This window comes from Neoarius graeffei, chromosome 2 (genome assembly GCF_027579695.1).
Source record: "Neoarius graeffei isolate fNeoGra1 chromosome 2, fNeoGra1.pri, whole genome shotgun sequence".
In the NCBI taxonomy this organism is placed as follows: domain Eukaryota; kingdom Metazoa; phylum Chordata; class Actinopteri; order Siluriformes; family Ariidae; genus Neoarius; species Neoarius graeffei.
The window spans coordinates 127,823,735-127,848,218 of NC_083570.1; the positions used below are offsets into that span (position 1 = coordinate 127,823,735).

The window sequence follows — 24,484 nt, forward strand, 5'->3', positions numbered from 1 at the left end:
TAGAAAGTATGATTTGGCCCTATAATGAGACGAGCTGTATTCCCTTTTTGGTGCGCTCATTACTGTATTGATGAGTTCTGCTCTGATTTGCTTTTTTGCAGCGCGATGGTTCACACAGGCACCACGATAGCCAGGGTTGCCGGATATTTTTTTATGTAATTCAATCAAGTAGTTATTTCAAACTCATTCATCATAAAGCAATTGTCAGTCTGAACACACAGGATTTTTTTTACCGTCCAAATATTATTAGAAATTTCCCAAACTTTAATATAAATCTGACAACCCTAGCTATGACTCAAAGCAACATGGTGAAATGGAGAGTTAGAATGGATGTTTCTCTAAGTAACCGAACTAGTTATTTTTTAAGTTATGTCTTGTTGATGAAATTTAAATGAGAGATTTACTTGACAAAAGGGTTGATAAAGATGCATGTGATATTGTTGATTTATGACAATGCAAACCATTTCTTTGATCTGGCTTAAATCATCAAAAAGTGAATAAAATCACACAGTATGCGTAGCTACTTGCAGGTTCTTGTAGGATGCTACACCTCGTGGACCGAACAAAGGACTCCAGTAAGAGCAGGAATATCGATATCAACAATGACTGGTGCACCAAACACCCTTAATCTTGTTGTGATTGTGCAGTGATGGTTGTCCTTGTTCTGTTCATAACCATAACTGCAGAACTAGTGTAATGGCTGTGCAGGTCCATGGTAATGTACTGTAGCTTGAACTTGAACGTGGACTGGTGGATGCAACTTTTTGTGCATGAATATTAATGAATCTCAGAAGTTACGAAATGCTTCCGGATTTTGGAATTGGCCTATTTTACCACCCTCTTTTGCATATACAGGATTTGCATTTGAAAGAGGGGACAACCGTGTTTGCGTTTCAAGATACACCAGTTCCGTGTACTGAACTCTCCTTTTTCAACTATGCCAATGCAAATAGGAATTTCCATTCTGTGGCACATGTAAAGTTGTCAATTTATACGATTGTTAGGTTTATATATTTTTCTTGACCAAGAAGGCAGTAATTTATTAAAATGGTGACAGAATTAAGGATTAACTTAAGGTTCAGTTAAAAATGACCTTCTGTCTCGGCTGGACATTGTTTGGGAACATTTTGTTTATTTTTTGATATGAATGTGTATTCATTCAGAGAGGTGTCTGAAAGATTCACCAAGGTCTGTTTTGGTGTCAGATCGACTCACACACGCTGAAATGGTAGAATTAAGGTTCATGTTTGTTAATTCATTTAGTTAGGGGCCAAGCAGCGAAGCTGGCGAAGGCACCTAATGTGTTTGTAGGTTTTCTTATTATTATTATAGACAATTCAACTTTCTCCTAAAGGCCTCTGCATGCTCTTGCGACAAGGCTTTCGCAGATAGCTTTTCGCAGACAGTTGTAATTTATTGTTGAGCGGGGGAATAAGCGTGCGCGATGTTATTCACCGGCACAACGCAAAGGGGGGCGAAGTTGCTAGGAGTAGTTGGTGGGTGTGGTTAGTGGAGTGTTTATCCTCCGGTTACTTATTTTTTTTTTTTATAATGACTAGAACTGGAGTCGTATAGATGTACGTACTTCCTCAATCAACCGCTCTTCATGCTGCTCCATCTTCGCTCGTGTTTTTAAAAATGGCGGTTGTGAAAACAAAACAAACCAGGAAAGTAGGGAAGCGGAAGTGCGGGTAGAGTGGACCAATCAGAGCCCTCTTGTCTGCGGTGCTGTCTGCGAGGCTTCTGCGGTGGTCACAGTTTTTGGGAGGTGCGCGCAGAGCGTCTGCGAAAGTGGGGGGGCTACGCAGACACTGTCTGCGACACTGTCTGCGAGGACTGGGTTGTCGGCATAAATTGGCCTTTAGGGATGTCTATGGCAGCCCATAGAACCGTACATAGGAAAATGCTCAAATTTGGCACACACATTCTGGACAGTCTCATGATTCTCCACAACAAATTCTAGGTCCCCACCCCCAACCCTCTAGCGCCACCAGCAGGTCAAAGTTGCAGGTACATTTCTGCTTGTAACTTTTGAACCGTTGGTCCGATTTTCAAACACTTGGTATCCCTGGAATCCTTGGGCCAAGACGAATCCAACGGACCCCATGACGTCATTTTCCGCCCGGATAGTTTTCCCGCCATTTTGAATTTTGTGAAAATCAATTAAAATGCTTCTCCTCCCTCAATTTTGGACCAATTTCTCCCAAACTTGGTAGATGGCAACTTTGGACTAAGCTGCACAAGAAACTTACCCGGTTTTTAGAATTTCATAAGCGTTTGGCCGTGGCAGCCAATCAAAATTGGCTGCGCAGACGCGAAACAGGAAGTGTGCTCATATCTCGGCCGCTCTTTGGCGTATCTTAATGAAACTTGGTGGCCTTATGCCCCACCCCTCCACAAAGGCCCACAAAAAATTTGGAACAAATTGGCCGCTAGGGGGCGCTATAACTGGGAAAAATGACTTTGGGCTCATATCTCATGATGCGTTTTGGGTAGAAACAAAATTCCACTATCTCTGGAATCCTTGGGTCAAGACGAATCCATCGCACCCAATTACGTCATATTCTGCCTTGAGGATTTTCCGCCATTTTGAATTTTGTTAAAATCAATGAAATTCTATGGCAACCCATAGAACCGTCTGAGGAGAGGTTTTCAAATTTGGCACACTGATTCTAGGCAGCCTCAAGGTTCTTGTCAGCAAATTTCAACTCACCACCTCAAACTCTCTAGCGCCACCAACAGGTCAAATTCGCAGGTACATTTCTGCTTGTTACTTTTGAACCATACGTCTGATCGTCAAAATCTTAGTATCACTGGAATCCTTGGGTCAGAACGAATCCAACGTGCCCTCTCTTGTCATATTCGACCTGGAAGATTTTCCGCCATTTTGAATTTTGTGAAAATCAATTAAAATGCTTCTCCTCCCTCAATTTTTGACCAATTTCTCCCAAACTTGGTAGATAGCAACTGTGGACAAAGCTGCAAAAGAAACTTACCCGGTTCTTAGAATTTCATAAGCGTTTGGCCGTGGCAGCCAATCAAAATTGGCTGCGCAGATGCGAAACAGGAAGTGTGCTCATATCTCGGCCACCCTTTGGCGTATCTTAACGAAACTTGGTGGCTTTATGTCCCACTGCTCCAAAAAGGCCTACAAAAAAATTGGAACAAATTGGCCACTAGGGGGCGCTATAACTAGGAAAAATGTATTTTGGCTCATATCTCATGATGCGTTTTGGGTAGAAACAAAATTCCACTATCTCTGGAATCCATGGGGAAAGACGAATCCATCGGACCCTATGACGTCATATTCTGCCTTGAGGATTTTCCGCCATTTTGAATTTTGTTAAAATCAATGAAATTCTATGGCAACCCATAGAACCGTCTGACGAGAGGTTGTGAAATTTGGCACACTGATTCTAGGCTGCCTCAAGGTTCTTGTCAGCAAATTTCAACTCACCACCTCAAACTCTCTAGCGCCACCAACAGGTCAAAGTTGGAAGTACATTTCTGCTTGTTACTTTTGAACCGTACATCTGATCATCAAAATCTTAGTATCGCTAGAATCCTTCGGTATAAACGAATCCAACGCACCCTATGACGTCATATTCCACTTGGTAGATTATCCTCCATTTTGAATTTTGTGAAAATCAATTAAAATGCTTCTCCTCCCTCAATTTTTGACCAATTTCACCCAAACTTGGTACATGGCAACTTTGGACTAAGCTGCAGAAGAAACATAACCGGTTTTTAGAATTTCATAAGCGTTTGGCCGTGGCAGCCAATCAAAATTGGCTGCGCATACGCGAAACAGGAAGTGTGCTCATATCTCGGCCGCCCTTTGGCATATCTTAACGAAACTTGGTGGCATTATGCCCCACCCCTCCAGAAAGGGCCAAAAAACATTTGGACCAAATAGGCCGCTAGGGGGCGCTATAACTAGGAAAAATGATTTTTGGCTCATATCTCATGATGCATTTTGGGTAGAAACAAAATTCTAATATCTCTGGAATCCTTCTGTCAAAACGAATCCAACACGCCCTATGGCGTCATATTCCACCAGGTAGATTTTCCACCATTTTGAAATTTGTGAAAATCTATTAAAATCCTTCTCCCTCAATTTTTGACCAATTTCTCCCAAACTTGGTACATAGTAACTTTAGACTAACCGTCTGCCTGGTCAGTTCTTTCTGTTGCCATGGCAACTTAGGCTGGGTCACACTGCTTGGCCCCGCATTGCTGCTTGCAGCTATATTTGAAACTTAGGTTTATAGCTTCTTAAAAGCTTGAAATATACTATGGTAGTGATTTGGATCCCGTAATTAATGAATGCATTCCGTGATTGTTAGTTTTATAGTTTTAGATTAGTTTCATAATGACATTATAATTATAGTTAAGATCTTATGATTCTAAGGGTTTTTAGTTTAAAAGCATTAACCTAATTTAGTTATGAGTTTAATCCTGTTAGTTGTTTAATTGTTCTCTCTCTTTCAGACATATTCTCATTGTTCTTATGTTTAAGTTGTTATTTTTTTATGTTTATTTTCTTATAACACACATTCTTTGTTTTAGTATTATTAAAGACATATTGTTATTTGTTATTTTGCTTATGTTGATGAAATCAAGATGTAATTTACTGACTTAACACACATTCATGTGTTAAGAAATTATTAGATCCTTTCTGTGCAAACTAGTGTCTTTGACCTTCTCTGAATAGACTCCGTAGACTAGACATTCTGTGTTTAGACATTATTAACCATAATATTGACCATAAGCCGAGACTCTGATATCTATCTGTACCTTACTATGATCAGAAATATGTTATTATATTATGATTGATTCAAGATCATTACACACTTCCACATAGACGCACACCCATTACACATACACACACAAATGAAGACAAAACATAAACACAGAGATACTATAAGATGTTTCCAAGAATGTTTTCATTTCGACGAAGTGACTGTGCGAATTAACTGGCATGTGAACTCTCTGGTTCCCCTGTCTGTTTCTATCGTTCTGTCATTCGTCCCGGATCCGAGGGTGGCCCACGAAGGAATCGGGGTCTCTGACTGGGGTGAACCCCAACAACACTCACCGACCACTTTTAATAGGAACTTGTTCTTGATTCTAAGATTCCTTTTGGCTGGCAGGAGTGGAACCCAATGTGGTCTTCTGCTGTTGCATGCTGAGATGCTTTTCTGCTCACCACGGTTGTAAAGAGTGACTATATGGGTTACTATATCCTTCCTGCCAGCTCGAACCAATCTGGCCATTTTCCTCTGACCCTCTCTTATTAACAAGATGTTTCCACCCACAGAACCATCGCTCACTCAGTGTTTTTTGGTTTTGGCACCATTCTGCGTAAACTCTAGAGACTGTTGTGTGAGAAAACCCTAGGAGATCAGCAGTTTCTGAAATACTCAAACCAGTCCATCTAGCACCAACACCCATGCCACAGTGAAAGTCACAGACATCACAATTTTTCCCATTCTGATGTTTGAAGTGAACGTTAACTGAAGCTCTTGATTTGTATCTGTGTGATTTTATGCATTGTATTGTTGTCAAGGGATTGGCAAATTGGAAAACTGCATAACAGCAGGTGTATGGGTGTACCTAATAAACTGGCTGGTGAGTATATATGTTTATTGTTGCTGTATTTTGAACTGAATTTCCCATTTTAATGATCTTTACTTTCTGTGGATGATAAAATATATAATCTAATGGTAATGTTTAAAATAAGACCATTGTTTTTCTTTTGACCTTAAGTAGTCACAACTAGGGTTGGGCGGTATTACGGTAAGAAGGTATCCCGAGGTATCCAAAAGTACCAACGGTATCGGTCTCATTACCGTCATTTAAAAAAATATATAATATCTAAATAAATATGGAGTACATGAGGTCATAATATAAAATAATAAATTGAAGATCATCCCGAATAACTGTGTGATCGTATTTTCACTAATTCTATCAATTTCCTAAAGAAGTTCTCATCGCGTGCAGGGTTGTTTGTCATGGCAACCCTGCGTGACATTTTGGAGTCTGACAGAAAGCTTCGCAAGAGACTGAGACCGGCGGTGTCATGGCTCAGATGGCTAAGGCACCGTACCATAAATCCGGGGACCCGGGTTCGATTCCGACCCGAGGTTATTTCCCGATCCCGTCTCTCTCTCCCCCGCTCATTTCCTGTCTCTCTATACTGTCCTATCTAAAAAAAAAAAGAGACTGAGACCGCGGTTGAAAGATAGCAAGTCAAGATAACGAGTTAGTGGCAAAAAAAAAATACAACATCGGCAGTGTGGCAGTATTTTGGTTTCAAACCAAACGAAAAATCTAATATGTCCCCTAAGGCACACCATAGCCTGGGGTACTCCACTTCCACGAGATCTCTCCAATGAGTTGTGTTTTGAGTAGGTTACATGAGTAACAACAAGGTAAAATAATATAACGTATGACATTTGGGATGTGGGTAATAAACGTTTGAAATGTCATCTACTGAAGAAACGGAAGAAAACATCGTAGCGTAAACTGTTAGGTTTCTGGTGGGAATTAGCAATGCGCTTGCTATCTTTGTTGGGTGTGTTAAACCGTATGGATTTAAGTGGAATAATTGTAAGGAGTTATGTGATCAAGACAACGTTTTAAGCAAGGTAAGGCCATTTGATTATTAATTTCCCTGCCATGGCATGACGTGGGCCCATATGATTTTGCCTTGTGCAGCTATCACGCATTTGAATTAGGTTCGCCTCATTTGCGCTGAAGAATATGGTTTATCGCGCAGTCTAAACGGGGTGTTGGTTGATTCTTTTTCTTTTTTTTATTTCCCATGCTTGAAAGGGTATGATCCTGCTCATCGTGTACTTTTTTTTGATGGAGTAGGTGAAATAGTGCTGCAAATGGCGTTTCAACGCAGACATGTGTAAACGACAGTTGAATGCTATTTTCAAGCTGAAGGAAGAGTTGCGTGATGCTTTGAAATATCTCTTAATGCTAGTGTTGCCACACGTCCAGGTTTTTCCGGGATTGTCCCGGTTTTTTGTGGAAAATGGAAAATGTCCAGGAAAATGGAATAACCTTCCCGGGACACGTTTTGTCCCGGTTTTTTACTTCCTCACATTATCCCCATTGAAATAAACACAAATCATTAATGTTTCTCGCAGCCACTTAACATATTAATAGTTTTCACGTAAGCGGGCATATTGTAGGCAGCTACTTGTGCGGCCTCACCGAATGTTTGCGCACACAGCCAGTCGCCGTTGCTAGGTGATCGTGGTCAATACAACGGCGGCCGCGCGAAATCAAAGATACTGGAATACCGTAATACCAAACAATAGGTGAGAGTTCCCTTGGTCGGTGCGCGAGTAGGCTGGCTGTCTACTTCCTATGTTCTGATTCTGATAAAGGCTGGTTCTAAAGCCTGGGCCAATTTCATCAATAAATGAATCATTAAATAAATCATTAAATATATCAAAAAAGAATGCCTGAACACTGGCGTGAGAAATGAATAAATCAGTTGTCCCAATAACATAGCACCTCTCTCTTGTGATTAAAACAAAGGATTAGGGCTATTTGGTATGATACGGTAGTCTAACTTTTAAAGTTCAGTTCTCCAGAGAAAAGGCTAAAACAACAACGAAGCAGACTGAGAGAAATTATATTGATTATATTTGTATTATTTTGATTTGGAAACGGAATGGGAGGAGAGACTCTTCAGGGGGCTGTTAGCCTACTATTAAATATTTGTTTAAAAAAAATTGGCGTCCAAATAAGATCATTCCTATATGAAATTATTTTTTGTAATAATATTTGTGGTAGTGCCCATTTAAGGGTTAAGAAGACAAAATTAATTTTAACTAAACGCCTAACTGCACCAGTTGAACTGTTTTATTTTTAAACGTGAACATTCACATAAGGCATAAGGCCTCGTAGATGTGCGTGTCCGCAGCCCTCAACCCCCGCGCTCGTACGTGCGCACAGGCGCGGCTGCCGACCGATGTGTCCCGGTTTTTTACAACTCAGATGTGGCAACCCTACTTAATGCACAAAATTCGCTTTGCTGCTTAATCCATACCACAATGCACACAATTCGCTATGCTGCTTTTAAATAGTACATTTGAGGCATAGGCGCACGTTACACAGTAGGCCGAAACAAAATATTATTTTTTTCTCGGTAATACCGTATACCCCGGGAAAACACAGAGACGGTTTAAAGGTATCAAAATTTGGATACCGCCCAACCCTAGTCACAACATTATGACATTAATGGCTTTTAGCTTTTATTCAGAGTGATGTACAACACACCCAGAGCAGCCTGGAGAGCAGTTCGGGGTTAGGTGCCTTGCTCAAGGGCACTCCAGCCATTCCTGCTGGTCTAGGGAATCAAACCGGCAACCTTTTGGTCCCAAAACTGCTTCTCTTACCATTTGGCCACAGCCAGGCCATCATCACCATGCAAGTAATGCATTAATTACAACACTATTATCAGTGTAGTACTGCAGCATTAGGGTTAAAACAGAACTAAAACAGAGCCAGTGAGATACCAGACAGTTTAATTGTCATCAAACTCAAGTCACATGTGAAGAGTAGAAACAGTACCAACATTTTCAGTTCATTGAAAGATTCTGTGCATGATTTACTTCCTCTAGCCATAAAATACTGTAACGGAGTCCCAACTATTGATAGAAAGGTTGTTGGATTTTGTTGATTCATGCTCCAGGACATCGGACTCGTAGTTCATAACCTATTTATAAAGTTATGATTACATTCCTCAGCCTTGCATTTCATGGGGGGGACCACATCCTATGAGTTTAGCACCTGTAGTGAAGATTTCCATCCAGCGGGGAAGTGTGGCATAATGTTGCTTACCATCCTCATTGAAACCAGCTCAACACCTGTTAATTTGGTGCTTTGGTCTTGGTGAGCATTAACACCAGAGAGTGTACCTTGAGCCTGAAAATGTGAGATGTAACTTGTCTAGAATGGCCTGCACACTGGTGGAGGCACAGGAGGATCCTGCCACTTCTGGCCATTGGAATGTCGAAAATGCCTGTAGGGCTCTCGAGAGCCTAAAAGGCAAAGGTTTGAGCTCAAGACATACCAGTGTTCTGGGGTGGTAGTGAATATAGAAGTATACATCGTGCAGATCCAGTGACATGAATGTACAGCACAAACATTTGACAGCTTCAGCATGTGTGAAAGAAGGACTTGAAAGAACCAATTTAGTCCTCTAAGAGTCAGAGTACAATGGGAGTTGCTTTCTTTTTTTCTAAACAAGAATGCCTGGTGACACCACCATTGATGCAATGCAAAAGGCATGCAGTTCAGGCCAATCCTATCACCGCCTACTAGCCAAGGCTTGGACCATGGGGCCTCGGCACATAGCTAACCACCTGGTGCTTAATTGTCAATTGTAGTATTTTCTGTTTTTCAGTGATTGAATTGATCTCGATGATAACAATTTGTGTATCCAGTAAGGGTCTTAGTTCACTCACAGTGCATACGTCTGTACTTTGCTCATTCATAATGTAAACATCGGTTTATTGGGTCATGATGATTGTCTTTATTCATGTTTTCTTTTAGCCTTGGGTATTATTTATCTGGTCTAGAGTGTGTCCTTTACATGTACACATCAACATCAGAATATAAGCTGGCTGTGTTCGACTTCTGTTTAGACCTAGACCAAGACTAAGATTGTTGCCAAGGTTGTCTTTGTGGGCCCAATAAATACTCTTTTATTAAATCCTGGCTTTTGGTCTCCTGATTCTTCAGTCAACTTACTTCAGCTGAAGCTGCAGTATTTTGATGTGTAATCATTGCATTGAGATCTATAGAACTCAGCATGTTCTTGAGATATGGATTAGCCAGTGTCTCTGATGCCGCATTCAGGGTTCCTTGTAAATGTTAATTTGCAATCGCATTATTTCCCCACCTTGTGAGGTTTGACAAAACGAAGAAGAAAAAAAATGTCTTGTTTGCTCTGTCATAGCATGTAAAGATAATTACTACATTTTTGTGGTTACAGGCCTGAGTGGCTGTTGTTTCTGTTCTACTGTAGTAAACTTCAAACCTTCAAGCAACATTTTGAACTGAAATTGCAGAACAACAGTTGCTGCGAGTACATTGATGTTTACCTTCTCAAAACAGTGAATAGTATGGTCAGTGTTATAGATTTAACCAAATACTATGTATATATATTTACTGATCTAAAGCCAAAATTGTTATAAACTACAACCTCTAAATGAAAAAAAAAAATGGGATGGTATGTTGAAAATGGGGCGGCACGGTGGTGTAGTGGTTAGCGCTGTCGCCTCACAGCAAGAAGGTCCTGGGTTTGAGCCCCGGGGCCGGCGAGGGCCTTTCTGTGTGGAGTTTGCATGTTCTCCCCGTGTCCGCGTGGGTTTCCTCCGGGTGCTCCGGTTTCCCCCACAGTCCAAAGACATGCAGGTTAGGTTAACTGGTGACTCTAAATTGACCGTAGGTGTGAATGTGAGTGTGAATGGTTGTCTGTGTCTATGTGTCAGCCCTGTGATGACCTGGCGACTTGTCCAGGGTGAACCCTGCCTTTCGCCTGTAGTCAGCTGGGATAGGATCCAGCTCGCCTGCGACCCTGTAGAAGGATAAAGCGGCTAGAGATAATGAGATGTTGAAAATGAAATTAAAACTGAAAACAATTATTTGTAAATAATATTTGACCTGTATTGCACTTTAATACAACAGCACATTATTTGATGTTTTACCTTGTTAATTTTATTGTATTTTCAAAATAAACACATTTCAATTTTGATTCTTGCATCACATTTCAAAAAAGCTGGGACGGTAATGCATGTACGACTTAATTTTGCCATTCCTTCTCACAACACTTAAAAGATGTTTTGGAACTGAAGACACCAAGTGATAAAGCGCTTCAAGTGTTTTGTCTCATTCTACCTGGAAGCAGTTTTTAAGGTGTGTACGGGGTCACTGTCAATTTTTATTTATTTGAATTCAGAATTCTCTACACATTCTCTATTGTGGACAGAGGGGACAGGCACCCTCTTCTTCCACAACCATGCCTTTGTAATGTGCGCAGAATTTGGTTTTGCATTGTCTTGTTGAAATATACTTGGAAGAAGTTTTCTTCTTGAAAGGCAGCATATGTTTTATTCCAAAATCCTAATGCATATTTCTGAATTAATGCTACTATCACAGAAGTATTATATGCCTTCATAATCAAAGCACAGAACACAGTATTAGAAATAAGAACAAAAGGGTGTTTGTGCATAAGAGCTGTGATCAGAGCATAACTTCAGAAATAGAGAGATAGAACTACTATTCACAAGTTGCCAGCTGAAAACGTTTCATTATCTCTATAGTTTGTATTACGTCCCATATTATGCTTAACGCGGTAGCAGGGATGTGCATTGTCTGTTAGAAATGCATTCGTTATCCTTCCACTTTTAATGGTATGGGTTGTGGAGGCAACAGGGTGCTGTGGGGTCTCCATCCAGTGTGACATGCCTGATACCACTGTAGCAGGAACTGACCAGTGGGCATTCTTGTAATAAAACCACCTCAACTGGCTTTTTGAGCTTCTTACCCTGTCACTCTATCACAGAGGGTAAGGGTAGCAACCATGTAGGGAAACCTTACAGTGGCCACACGGCCACACACGTGTGTGTGTGTTTGTGTGTGTGTGTGTGTTCACTGTTTCAGATGGGTTAAATGCAGAGAGGAATTTCACAAATGTGATGAATAAAGTTGTGCTTTCTTTCTTTCCTTCAGTCATTATCCATAGCTCATGACCGTAGGTGAAGATAGGGATATAGATTGACCAGTAAACAGAGCATCATCCACATACTGAGCTCCTTCTTCATTACCACAAACCAGTACAGTGACCAGTACACGATTTGCGACTCTCCTCTCTTTTTCCATCACTTGTGAATAATGATGATTGATTCTCACATTGAAGGCAACACGAGTATCCCACGACATTGGTGGTGAATCTGTTCATGGGAGTGGAGACCAATCCTGGAAGGCAAGCTTGAGTGCAGGTGCTACAAATGTAAGAGGAGCCTATCATAATGTAGGTATCATGCCACCATCTTGTGTCAGAACTACAATTCCCAGTCCACTTCCGTGTGACCTACGTCACACGTGGCGGGATCATCTACGTCATCATACAAGGAAACATAAAACAATGAGACAACGCTTCCATCTTTGTCTCTCTCGTCTGGCTTCCGATGAATCTGGACGTATAAAGAGGCGCTCTCCACCCAAAAAGACGTCTTCTTTCTTGCAAGATCCATCACTCAGCGCGATTTTCTTACTTACCCTTGGCAAAGGTAAACTCTAGAGTCGCGCGATCTTTAAACTCAACCTGAGTTACAACCGGTTTACTTGCATTAGAAGTGACGTCACGACTGCAGCCCAGGCAGTCAAAAGTTAAGAAGCGATTGAATCCTTTTTAACTCAAAAGCGCTGTGCATCTTATTCTGATCAGAGACTTTTCCTCACGAACGCTGAGGTTCGGACCAAGAATCCTCTGCTTTCCACGGGAACCACCCAAGTGCTCCGCTGGACCAGAAAGTTCTCTGCGCCTCCATCACGAGCGACTCGCGTGCTCCCACGGCGAGGCCCGAAACTACACCGGCGAATAGTTCTTCATATCTTGCTAAAGGCAGGATTAAGTAAGATTTTGGCATTTGGGCATAATTGGGATAGTCTTAGGAATTTGATTTTATTGAAATAGTGTGAATTTAAACCCAGGTTTATCTGTTACACTGTTAGACACGCAGCGTGTTGATTTATTTTGTTCTATGTTCTCTCAATTGTTTTTTTTTTTAATAGATAGGCTGTGCATGCTTTTCTTTACTACTAACATATAGTTCTCTTATTATACATCTTGATCTCAAGATTTCAGTGGATTCAGTATGGTTATGAGCTAGTGGGTTAGCTACAGCTTCCCTTTTGTCTACTTAGCAACACAAAGCTAATCAAGGCCTACCATGTGCTTAGCAGGCCATCAGGCCTGATAAACCACACCTCAGCTAGAAATCCACAAGCTAGCTTTTAGTTAGCTACGGCTAATACCCTTGTCTTTAGCAACACGTGCTCAGTAGGCCTCACCAGGCCTAACAAACACACTTTAACTAGGCCATTGGGCCTTTAGCAAACTCACACTAGCACACAAGGCTAAACACAGAGCTAATCCTTTGTTCTGTTTAGATAACATTCTTTTGTTTAGCTACCAACAAGCTAGGCCTCCACCACGTGTAGTTAGCTACACGAGGCTAAACACATGGTCAAGTCCTTTTCACACACACACACACCTCACTGCTTGTATATATTGATTTTATTATTATCTTTTTATCTTTGTGTAATAAATTCATTTATTAAACAAACTGTGTTTATTTGTGTGAACAACAATATCTGAAGTCCCCAATCTTCTCAAAGAATTCAAAAAGGGTGCATATGTTATGTAATATGGTAAGTGATTATAATAATTTGGAAATATACCATAATCTAGCTGTTTGGTAATTTATCCAGGATTAATGGTATGATTCACTAAATGATTCATTGAACGATTCACTAAATGATTCACTTCGGATGAGTGATTCTATGGTATGATTCACTTCAAGTGAGTCAAAGTAAATGATTCAATGGGATTGATTCATTTTAATTATTAACCTTCAAATTTAATGAGACTGATTTAACGAGATTGATCACTTAATTTCAATAATTAACTGATTGCACCCACAATAACATTGCTGGAACTGGCCTTTCTCTTTGCCCTTTTCTCGTTGAGTTACCTAACCCAGTTGTGTGTGAAATGGTGGGGGGATTGGTTTCTGGACATGATCTGGTGGAGACCTTGCCAAGGTGACTGGATCAGGTTTTATATATATATATATATATATATATATATATATATATATATATACATTATTATTATCTGTAGCCGCTTTATCCTTCTACAGGGTCGCAGGCAAGCTGGAGCCTATCCCAGCTGGCTATGGGCGAAAGGCGGGGTACACCCTGGACAAGTCGCCAGGTCATCACAGGGCTGACACACAGACACAGACAACCATTCACATTCACACCTACGGTCAATTTAGAGTCACCAGTTAACCTAACCTGCATGTCTTTGGACTGTGGGGGAAACCCACGCGGACACGGGGAGAACATGCAAACTCCGCACAGAAAGGCCCTCGCCGGCCACGGGGCTCGAACCCGGACCTTCTTGCTGTGAGGCGACAGCGCTAACCACTACACCACCGTGCCGCCCATATATATATATATATATATATATGTGAGACGTACCAGTGTAATGAATTCCTGGTACTCCCTTGAAGCTGTTTGTTGGTTGTGTTGTTGGGTTTGCATTTGTATGTTTTGTTTGACCTTCTTTTGTTTTTGTTCCTGTGTGTAAAGCGTTGCTTTTGTCTGTTTGTGAAATCAAATCTTTTGTTGGCAACTCTGTTATCTATTGTCTGACTCTGTATCTTGCCCTTGGTGGTTGCAGAGTCAGGGTCTGTAAAAAGAGGGATAATCCCTGAATTGGGAAAATTCAGTGTCAAAAATTGTGCTGTATAGCCACTTGGTTTTTGAGGATTTATACACCATCCCCTAGGTCATGCATAAGCTAAGTATACCATTCCTAACAAGAGGCAAGCCTACTGTTGCAATGTTTGTTATTGTACACCTTCGTCAGGCAGAAAGATTGATTAGATTAGATAGAGCTTTATTGATCCCTTTGGGAGGGTTCCCTCAGGGAAATTAAGATTCCAGCAGCATCATTACAGGATAAATAGAAAATAGAGAAAAAACTTCTAGATAAATTAAAGTGAGGGACAAAGGAGTTTTTAAGTCTGTTCGTCCTGCACTTGGGAAGGAGCATTCTGTCACTGAACAAGCTCCTCTGGTTGCTGATGACGGTGTGCAGAGGGTGACTGGCATCGTCCATGATGCTCAGTAGTTTGTCCATGGTCCTCTTCTCTGCCATCGTAACCAGAGAGTCCAGCTTCACGCCGACCACAGAGCCGGCCTGCCTGATCAGTTTGTCCAGCCTGGATGTGTCCTTCTTGGATGTGCTGCCCCCCCAGCACACCACAGTGTAAAACAGGACACTGGCGACCACAAACTGATGGAACATCCATAGGAGAGCCAAATGCTTTTATTCAAGAGCTTGTGGCTCAGAATAAGCAAGATCTTATTTGCTGTTCTACAAGGCTGTTTATTACTATAAGTAACAGTAGCCACTAGGCACAGCAGATGGTTTCCTGCCTGTACCCACTAGCAAATAGTGTTGTGTAGTATTCATCACCCAAATGTGACCAAATACCACTACAGTACCTGATATATATCCTGAGTATGAGTTCAAATCGCTAACAGGCAAGAAAAAAGTTCTTTTTCACTTGTTTGCTGTGCAATGAACAACAAAAAAATAGTATTTTGTAATATTTAACACCCAAACATGACAAAATACTAGGGTCAGATTAGGAGTTGGGGTTAGGGTTTCACGAAAAATCCACATCCTGGCCTAGGCCAGGGCCGTGTTGTGTCCTGTCCTTCCCAAGGCCTATGCTTGATGCTGCACAAGTGCCTGGTAAGTACCCCCATGTTATATTTGGTTTTTTTCTGTCATTGTCTGGGGCTAGGTTTTGGGTTAGGGGCTAAGGCTAGGGTTAAGTGGGGTTAGTGTGAAGGGTTTCCATTGCTCCAGCATAAGCTGGGGCCTGCGTTGTGCATGGGCCTGTCCAAAGTCCATCTACTCACCCACTCCCCACCACCCAAACACCACATTCCCCAGCAAGCATAATCCTTCTGTACCTTAATCTTGGATGTTGGTCGAAGGGGTTGGTGATCAGTCAGATGGTCCTCAACCGGGGTTCGGGAATGGAATGAGGGGAAGGTAAAGATCCAAGATTTGATTTTAGTGGTTGAGATTAGGTTTAAGAGTTAGGTCCTGGGGTCACGGTTAAGTTTAGGTGTAGAGGTTGGGGTTAGGTTTGGGGGTTGTGGCAAAAAGCCCTTAAAACAAATCTAATTGATTGGAAACCCCCACTTGGCTTAATTGGCTGCTTACCCTGAGAGCCTTCTAATTCTTTATACAATACCTTAACCACTTTACAAGCAATGATTGCAGTTTTAACCTCAAAATCTTCTAATTCTTGACCCATGACCTTAGCCACTTAACCAGCCATAATTGCATTCTTAAACTCTAAATGGTCTGCTTCTTAACCCAAAACCTTCACCACTTGATCAGTAATTATTGTGATTTTTTACCTCAAAAGCCTACCTCCTTGACCAGCGGCGAATGAATAAATAATGAATTAATAAATAATTGCCTCTGGTGGGTCCAGAGTTGGAATTTGCAATCAGAAGAATAATCCCTGAATCGGGAAAATTCAGTGTCAAAAAATTATGCTCTCTAGCAATTTAGTTTCTTGTGACGTTCTTGGGGAGTCATACGCCATCCCCATGTTGTGCATTGACCATTTCTAATATGAATCAAGCCTTATGTTGCAACGTTTCGGTTCAAATAAACCTTCAGGCCGAGGCTTGATAAAATTCAAGAGGAAAAAGCTTTTATTTGTGAGTTTTATGACCCGAAATAAGCAAAATCTTATTTGCTGTTATATGAGGCTGTTTTATTACTGTAAATACCCATGGCCACCTAATCTTGTGTGGTATTTACCACCCAAATGTGGCAAAATACCACCATCATATTGCTAACAGGCAAGGAAAAATAATTATTTTCAACCTCTTCCCTGTGCAAGAAAGGAAAGGAAAATAAAATAGTATTGTGTGGTATTCTTCATCCAAATGTGATAAAATGTCACTACAACACCCAATATATATCCCCCCATGTGGGCAAAATTGCCAGGAAAAACAAGAAATTCTCTTTTAGCTTGTTCTCTCTGCCAGGTGGGGAGGGGGAAATGGCAATTGTGCTGAATCAATCATTGTGCTCGCATGGCTGTCCCTCTTCTTCTCCATCCCAGGGCATGAAACATTTGCTCCTGCCTGCCCCTTCTGTTTGGGAATAAAATTGCAGCATGCATGTGCTTAAGTTTCTTCCTTTCTTTAGGCCATGAAACCTTGGACCCTGAATTAGTAACCAACCATAATGGTTTGTGTCTAAATTTTGTGGATGCTTTTTATTTTTCAAATTAAATGAACTAAAAAATGGGGCTTTAAATTTTGATTTTAATATCAGAACCAGTGATAATCCAGACTGCAGGCAAGGGGAGGCAGACCGGACTCGGACCAGGAGCACCGTTACGTCCGATTGTGGACAGCATCGGATCAGTCACCTACAACCTGTCTAAAGCGCTTGCGGAGATAATCAAACCACTGCTGGGCCAAACAGAACAACATTGCAAAAATTCAAAACAACTAGCAGAACAACTCAGTAAAATAAAAGTGGAGAAGGACGAAATATTAATATCACACGATGTTGTCTCCCTATTCACAAAAACCCTGGTGGAAGCTACACTGAAAATCGTACAACAGCGCCTCAAAACAGATAAGACTCTCAAGAAACGTACACAGTTATCAGTAGAAGACATCAGTCAACTGCTCAATTTCATTGCCACATCCACATACTTCCAGTTCCGCGGAACAATATACAGGCAGAAGGAGGGGTTTGCGATGGGGACCCACTCTCTGCCATAATGTGCGGCTTCTTCATGGAACACCTCGAAAGAGAGGCTATTACATCTGCCCCAGAAGAATGCAGGCCCACATTATGCAGGAGGTATGTAGATGACATCCTGGAGAAAGTGAAAGTCGGACGCACCCAACAATTGACTGATCACCTCAACTCTATAGACCACACCAGCAACATAAAATTCACGCACGAAGAGGAAACAGAAAAATCAATAGCGTTTTTGGACATAAAAATTCACCATACAGACGACGGAGACATCAAAATAACAATCTACAGAAAACCGACACACACTGATCAATATCTGCTCTGGACGTCCGAACACCCCATCGCACACAAACTGTCAGTTGTCAGAACACTCTACGAACGTGCAACAATCATAACCGATCCCACAGAACGCGCAACAGAAGAACAACACATATGTGGCAGATCACAGAATCCAGGGACACATGTCTGCCTGGGGGCATTTTGAGTTGTTGACAGATTCAGAAAGTACAGTTTCTAAGCTTTCCAATGATGCCTTCTATGTGGAGATCTGACAATATTTGAAGAATGTGTGGCCTTTTGAAAGTGTATACTTCTTAAAACAGAAAAGGGAGAAAATCGCCCTCAAAGTTTTGCATCTCAGCTACTCTGGGTGTAGGGCGGGCACATAATGGTGCTCATTTGCATGATATTAAGGAAAGCCCTACCCCCTACTAGCTAGCATGATACTACTTTCATGTAAACAAAGATCACCACGTCAATTTTCCTTCCATGCAAAGTATGCCCAAAACAATTATGAAGTGCAAAAATAAGTCCTAAAGTATACTTTAACGTTTTGTGGTTGAAAAATTACTCACACCGTAAGAAAGAAAGATAGCACAATGATGACACAACTAACACAACACTAGTTTCATGTAAAGCCTCGGTCACAACCGGCTGTACGTGCTCCTACGGCCGGTCTACATGCAAGAAACGCACGGAGAGCGCGCATGAAACACACGAGAGCGCGCATGTGATGTGCTGATTTTCAAGCCACAGACCGGCCGCAGAGGTTCTTTGTCATGTCAAACAAACTCTACGGGCGCTTACGTTTTTTTCAGGTTGCAAGACAAACTTACGGCCAATGCACGTCTTTCTCCGTGAACAAAAAAAAAACGCAGCGATTTGGGAAACGCCAAAAATCACACGGCCAAAAAATCGTACGTCCGGTTGTGACCTAGGCTTAACCAAACCACAACACTCTCCGTTACATGCAAAAATAACCACACAGCCTTAGATTAATAAACTTACCCCATCAGAAAGAGAAACGGCGCCTTGCACACACCAATGCCTCCGATGGAATGTAGTCCTAGAACGGTCCGTGTATCATCCAATCATTCAAGTATTCCTAGGTTTTTTTTTTCTTTTTTATCAGACATCTAGTTTTTAGGTTTGTTTACCTGACATGTTTTGACGTCAAAACATGTCAGGTAAACAAACCTAAAAACTAGATGTCTGATAAAAAAGAAAAAAAAAACTAACTATATTTAATATAAGACATAATGAACGTAATCGAAAAATTCAAGTATTCCATTCAATCTGGAAAACGAGGTTGCGTTTTTTTTTTTTGCTAGAAATGGTTATCTCCGATGTAAATACCGTGTGTCTGTTTGCTTCGCGGTGTTTCAGCTCCTCTGTGCTCTGTTTAGATTCCATAGTGAAATCACACGCCTGTATGCAGTTAAGTAGCCATGCACTCAGCCCGTATCATACAGCTGATTCGCGAAAAAAAAAAATGACTTAAATCATCATGTGAATTGCCCATATGGTAATTTACCCACACCCCCCAGCAGGCTACAGTCCTGACAAAAACGAGACAATTTGCAACAAAAAATGTATGCTTTTCCAACAAAACAATCTATTATCTGAAATACTGATTGCATTCTTCAAGATCTCAACTTGCACATGATGGAAAAACACAAAAATCACAAATTTAAAAAAAAAAATGCTTCTTTTGCGATTATCTCGGATTCATTTCGGCCGACGTGTCCCTGGATTCGGTGAGGGGTCACATATGGCAAGCTCTGATCACATGTCAATATCCACTATGGGCCATACACAAAGGCGCACAACAAGTGAAAACAAAAGAAAAGACAGACGAAAAAAGGAAGAAAACAGACAACCCAAAAACAGGAAAGCAAAGCAGTAGTGACTCTACCGTATATCAGAGGAGTTACAGAACAAATCCAAAGAGCCATGAAAAAACACAACATACAAACACCCGTGAAACCACACACCAAACTGCGACAGCTAATAGTTCACCCTAAGGACAAAATTGACCAACACAATAAATGTAATGTCATATATGAAATACCATGCCAGTCATGCAATAAAACCTACACTGGGGAGACAGGAAGGAGTTTTAGTACATGAAAAAAGGAATATAAAAAGGAATGTGAAAAAGAAACAGAACAGAGACAAACAAGAGAACCTCAAATCAGCAATAACAGACCACTGCAGAAGGGAAAATCATATAATGGATTGGGACAATGCTCAGATCATACAGCAAGAGAACAACAGATACCACCGTTGGATTAAGGAGTCAATAGAAATCAGAAAGCGTAGCCCAAGAACAATAAACAGGGATGAGGGGGCATACATGCTCTCCCACACCTGGAGCGCTGTCCTGAGGGGGCAGCACTGACAGTGAGAGGTGTGACCGACCTGTCAATATTGACAGGGAGGTCACACCTCCGTAACATCAGCTGATTATAAAGGCACGTCACACACCAACATCCGGGTGACCCTCTGATGAAGACAGAAGTGACACCGTCGAAACATGTCAGGTAAAGGTAAAAACTTTTACATGTCTGAAACAAAAGAAAACTAATGATTTGATTTAAGAAGAAGACATAATGAACGTAATATATTTAGTCATACACACCGCCTAGTGGTCAGTGTTAGTAATTACCAGTCATACACACTGCCTCTTGGCCAGTGCTAGCCAGTAAAGAAATGAAACAAAAGAGACTGGCTATGATATAAGAAAATTCTACAACCCAGAAACAGATGGGAGCTCCGCTTTTAGGCAGTGCCTAAATCTATATATTATCAACATACTGATAGTGATCAGTTAAATAAGACCTGAGCCAGGAGAGGGACGTTCCCTTAACTCCCACAACATTTTCTAGTCTATCCAGAAGAATGGAATGATCAATGATATCAAATGCTGTACTAAGGTCAAGCAACACAAGCAGCGAGATACAGCCCTGATCAGACGCCAACAGTAGGTCGTTTACTACTTTAACCAGAGCTGTCTCTGTGCTATGATGAGGTCTAAATCCTGACTAATACATTTCATGGATGTTATTCCTATGTAAATATGAGCATAACTGCTGTGCCACAGCTTTTTCAAGAATCTTGGAGATAAAGGGGAGGTTTGATATTGGCCGATAATTGGACAGCTGACAGGGATCAAGGTCAGGTTTTTTAATCAAGGGTTTGATAACTGCTAGTTTAAAGGATTTGGATACATAGCCAATCATAAGAGAAGAATTTATTATTTTTAGAAGTGGTTCAGTTACTTCAGGTATTATCTGTTTGAATAGATGTGTAGGTAAGGGATCTAGTACGCAAGTTGAGGCTTTTGATGCCGAGATTAATGAAAGTAATTCAGTTTCTTTTAGGGGAGTAAAACATTCTAACTGATGATCTGATACAGTTATATTGTTAACTACAAGGTCACTTTCATTGTCTAACCTTAAATTAGTAGTTTGAATTTTTTGTCGGATATTCTCAATTTTGTCATTAAAAAAATTCATGAAGTCGTTGCTACTCCATACTGCAGGTGTGCATGTGTTGATAGTGGACTTATTCCTGGTTAATTTTGCTACAGTATTAAATAGGAATCTAGGATTATTTTTGTTATCTTCTATTAGGGAGGAGAAATATGTTGATCTAGCAGCACTAAGAGCTTTTCTATACTTCAGGAAGCTCTCCTTCCACGCTAATTTGAACACTACCAATTTTGTTTGATGCCATTTACGTTCCAATTTTCGAGTGGTCTGTTTTAATGTGTGAGTGTCATCATTATACCAGGGTGCTAATTTTTTGTCTCTGACCATTTTCCTTTTTAGAGGAGCTACATTATCTAAGGTATGGCAGAATGTTGACTCTAAGCATTCAGTTGCCTGATCAAGTTCTGCAGGGGCTGACAGTGACCCAATCAAAGTTGACAGCTCTGGGAGATCATTTATAAAGCTCTGTGCAGTAGTTGATGTGAAAGTACGTTTAATACAGTAGCGTGGTGAGGTGCATATATTATTACTCAGACATATTTTGAATGAGATGAGACAATGATCTGAGATAACTTCAGACTGTGGAAGTATGACTATATTGTCTACGTTTAATCCGAATGTTAGTATTAGATCAAGGGTGTGACCACCATTATGGGTCGGTCCTATGACATTCTGCTTAATCCCGACTGAGTCTAAGATGGACACAAATGCTGTTTTTAAAGGGTCTTCTGGGTTATCGAAGTGAATATTAAAATCTCCGACAACTAAAGCTTTGTCTAAGGAAATAACCAGATCTGAGATAAAATCTGCAAATTCAGAATATGGCCCCGGGGGCCTGTAAATAATAAGCAATGGAATTAACTGGGTAGACTTATTTTTCGAGGCTACATACATTATATGAGTATGAAGAACTTCAAATGTATTAAATTTATAACCAGGTTTGTGTGTTACACCTAGATAATCGTTATAAATAACCGCGACGCCTCCTCCTCTGCCAGTTAGACGAGGCTGGTGTATATAACTGTATCCAGGAGGACTCGCTTCATTTAATGCTATATATTCATTTGGCTTAATCCAGGTTTCTGTTAAACACAGTACATTAAACTCCTGATCAGTAATGAGTTCATTAACCATTAGCGCTTTAGATGTAAGAGATCTAATATTTAATAACCCCACCTTTAGATCAAAGGTGCTGGCAGCAGCTGTACAGTCAGTATGATCTAATTTTATATTGATTAGGTTACTGGAACAAACTCTCTGAAAATTTCTACCTTTTTGTTGAGCTCGGGGAACAGACACAGTCTCGATGTAGTGGGCCCTGAGTGACGACTCTGTGCAGCTAACAGACAGTCGGTTTAGCCTGTTCGTCTGCTCCCTGGCCTTGGCTCTGGATTGTCAGAAATTAACTAGGCCTGTTCTGAGACTATGACCTATGCTGCAGGAAATGAGAGCAGCACCTTCCCGAGTGGGATGGATACCGTCCCTCCCTAACAGGCCAGCAGTGCCCTCAAAATTAGCCCAATTATCTATAAAGCCTACACTGTTTTCAGAGAACCACCTGGACAGCCAGCAGTTCAGCGACCATAACCTGCTGTAAGCTACATCACCACGCCGCCGTGTCATTCGGACTAAAGAGGAGAAGGACGACCCGAGTTGTTATCAGCGCTCAGTTCAGAAGCCTGCATCTCTGATGGTATGGGGTTGCATTAATGCGTGTGGCATGGGCAGCTTACACATCTGGAAAGACGCCATCAATGCTGAAAGGTATATCCAGGTTCTAGAGCAACATATGCTCCCATCCAGACGACGTCTCTTTCAGGGAAGACCTTGCATTTTCCGATATGACAATGCCAAACCACATACTGCATCAATTACAGCATCATGGCTGCGTAGAAGAAGGGTCCGGGTACTGAACTGGCCAGCCTGCAGTCCAGATCTTTCACCCATAGAAAACATTTGGCGCATCATAAAACGGAAGATACGACAAAAAAGACCTAAGACACAGTTGAGCAGCTAGAATCCTACATTAGACAAGAATGGGTTAACATTCCTATCCCTAAACTTGAGCAACTTGTCTCCTCAGTCCCCAGACGTTTACAGACTGTTGTAAAGAGAAAAGGGGATGTCTCACAGTGGTAAACGTGGCCTTGTCCCAACTTTTTTGAGATGTGTTGTTGTCATGAAATTTAAAATTACCTAATTTTTCTCTTTAAATGATACATTTTCTCAGTTTAAACATTTGAAATGTCATCTATGTTCTATTCTGAATAAAATATGGAATTTTGAAACTTCCACATCATTGCATTCCGTTTTTATTTACAATTTGTACTTTGTCCCAACTTTTTTGGAATTGGGGTTGTACTATATACATTCACATTTGGATTGGAGCAGCATACCTTTAGAAAAATAAAACAAATAAGCCTTCAAGCTCCAGTGTACATTGAACGTGCAGCATCTGCGCAAACAAAATAACAGAGTTGCACTGCGTTACATGGGCTAATTGCATGCATTCATTGTTCATGCAGTGCTAGCAGGCTAGACAGAGTGGAATGTTCGGAGGCATGGAGTGTCCGCTAATTACCATTCGAGAACATTCAGTGAACATTCGCGATCTCATCGCATACAGACATAGATAAACAAAGGCAATGCACACACATACAAAGCGTGTCAGACTAACTATACATTTAATATATGTTAAACTAAGCTGTATCTTCCATGCACACTAAACTAAACTATCCACGGAATGAATGAGAACTTGCTAGTGGAGTTTAGAGCTAGCCACGTTAATCTCAGTCTGCATAAACCCGTGGCAGAACCAAAAACAATAATATACTTTGTCTGTGGCATGGCAGCATGGTGGTGTAGTGGTTAGCGCTGTCGCCTCACAGCAAGAAGGTCCAGGTTCGAGCCCTGTGGCCTGCGAGGGCCTTTCTGTGTGGAGTTTGCATGCTTTCTCCGTGTCCCCATGGGTTTCCTCTGAGTGCTCCGGTTTCCCCCACTGTCCGAAGACATGCAGGTTAGATTAACTGGTGACTCTAAATTGACCGTAGGTGTGAATGCGAGTGTGAATGGTTGT

At 41.2% G+C, this 24,484-nt stretch overlaps 1 protein-coding gene across 1 annotated transcript in view; it reads left to right on the top strand.

Moving 5' to 3' along the window:
- Positions 1-24,484, top strand: part of LOC132870934 (uncharacterized) — a 126,884-nt gene that overhangs the window by 60,537 nt on the left and 41,863 nt on the right. The gene's annotated exons all lie outside the window — the stretch shown is intronic.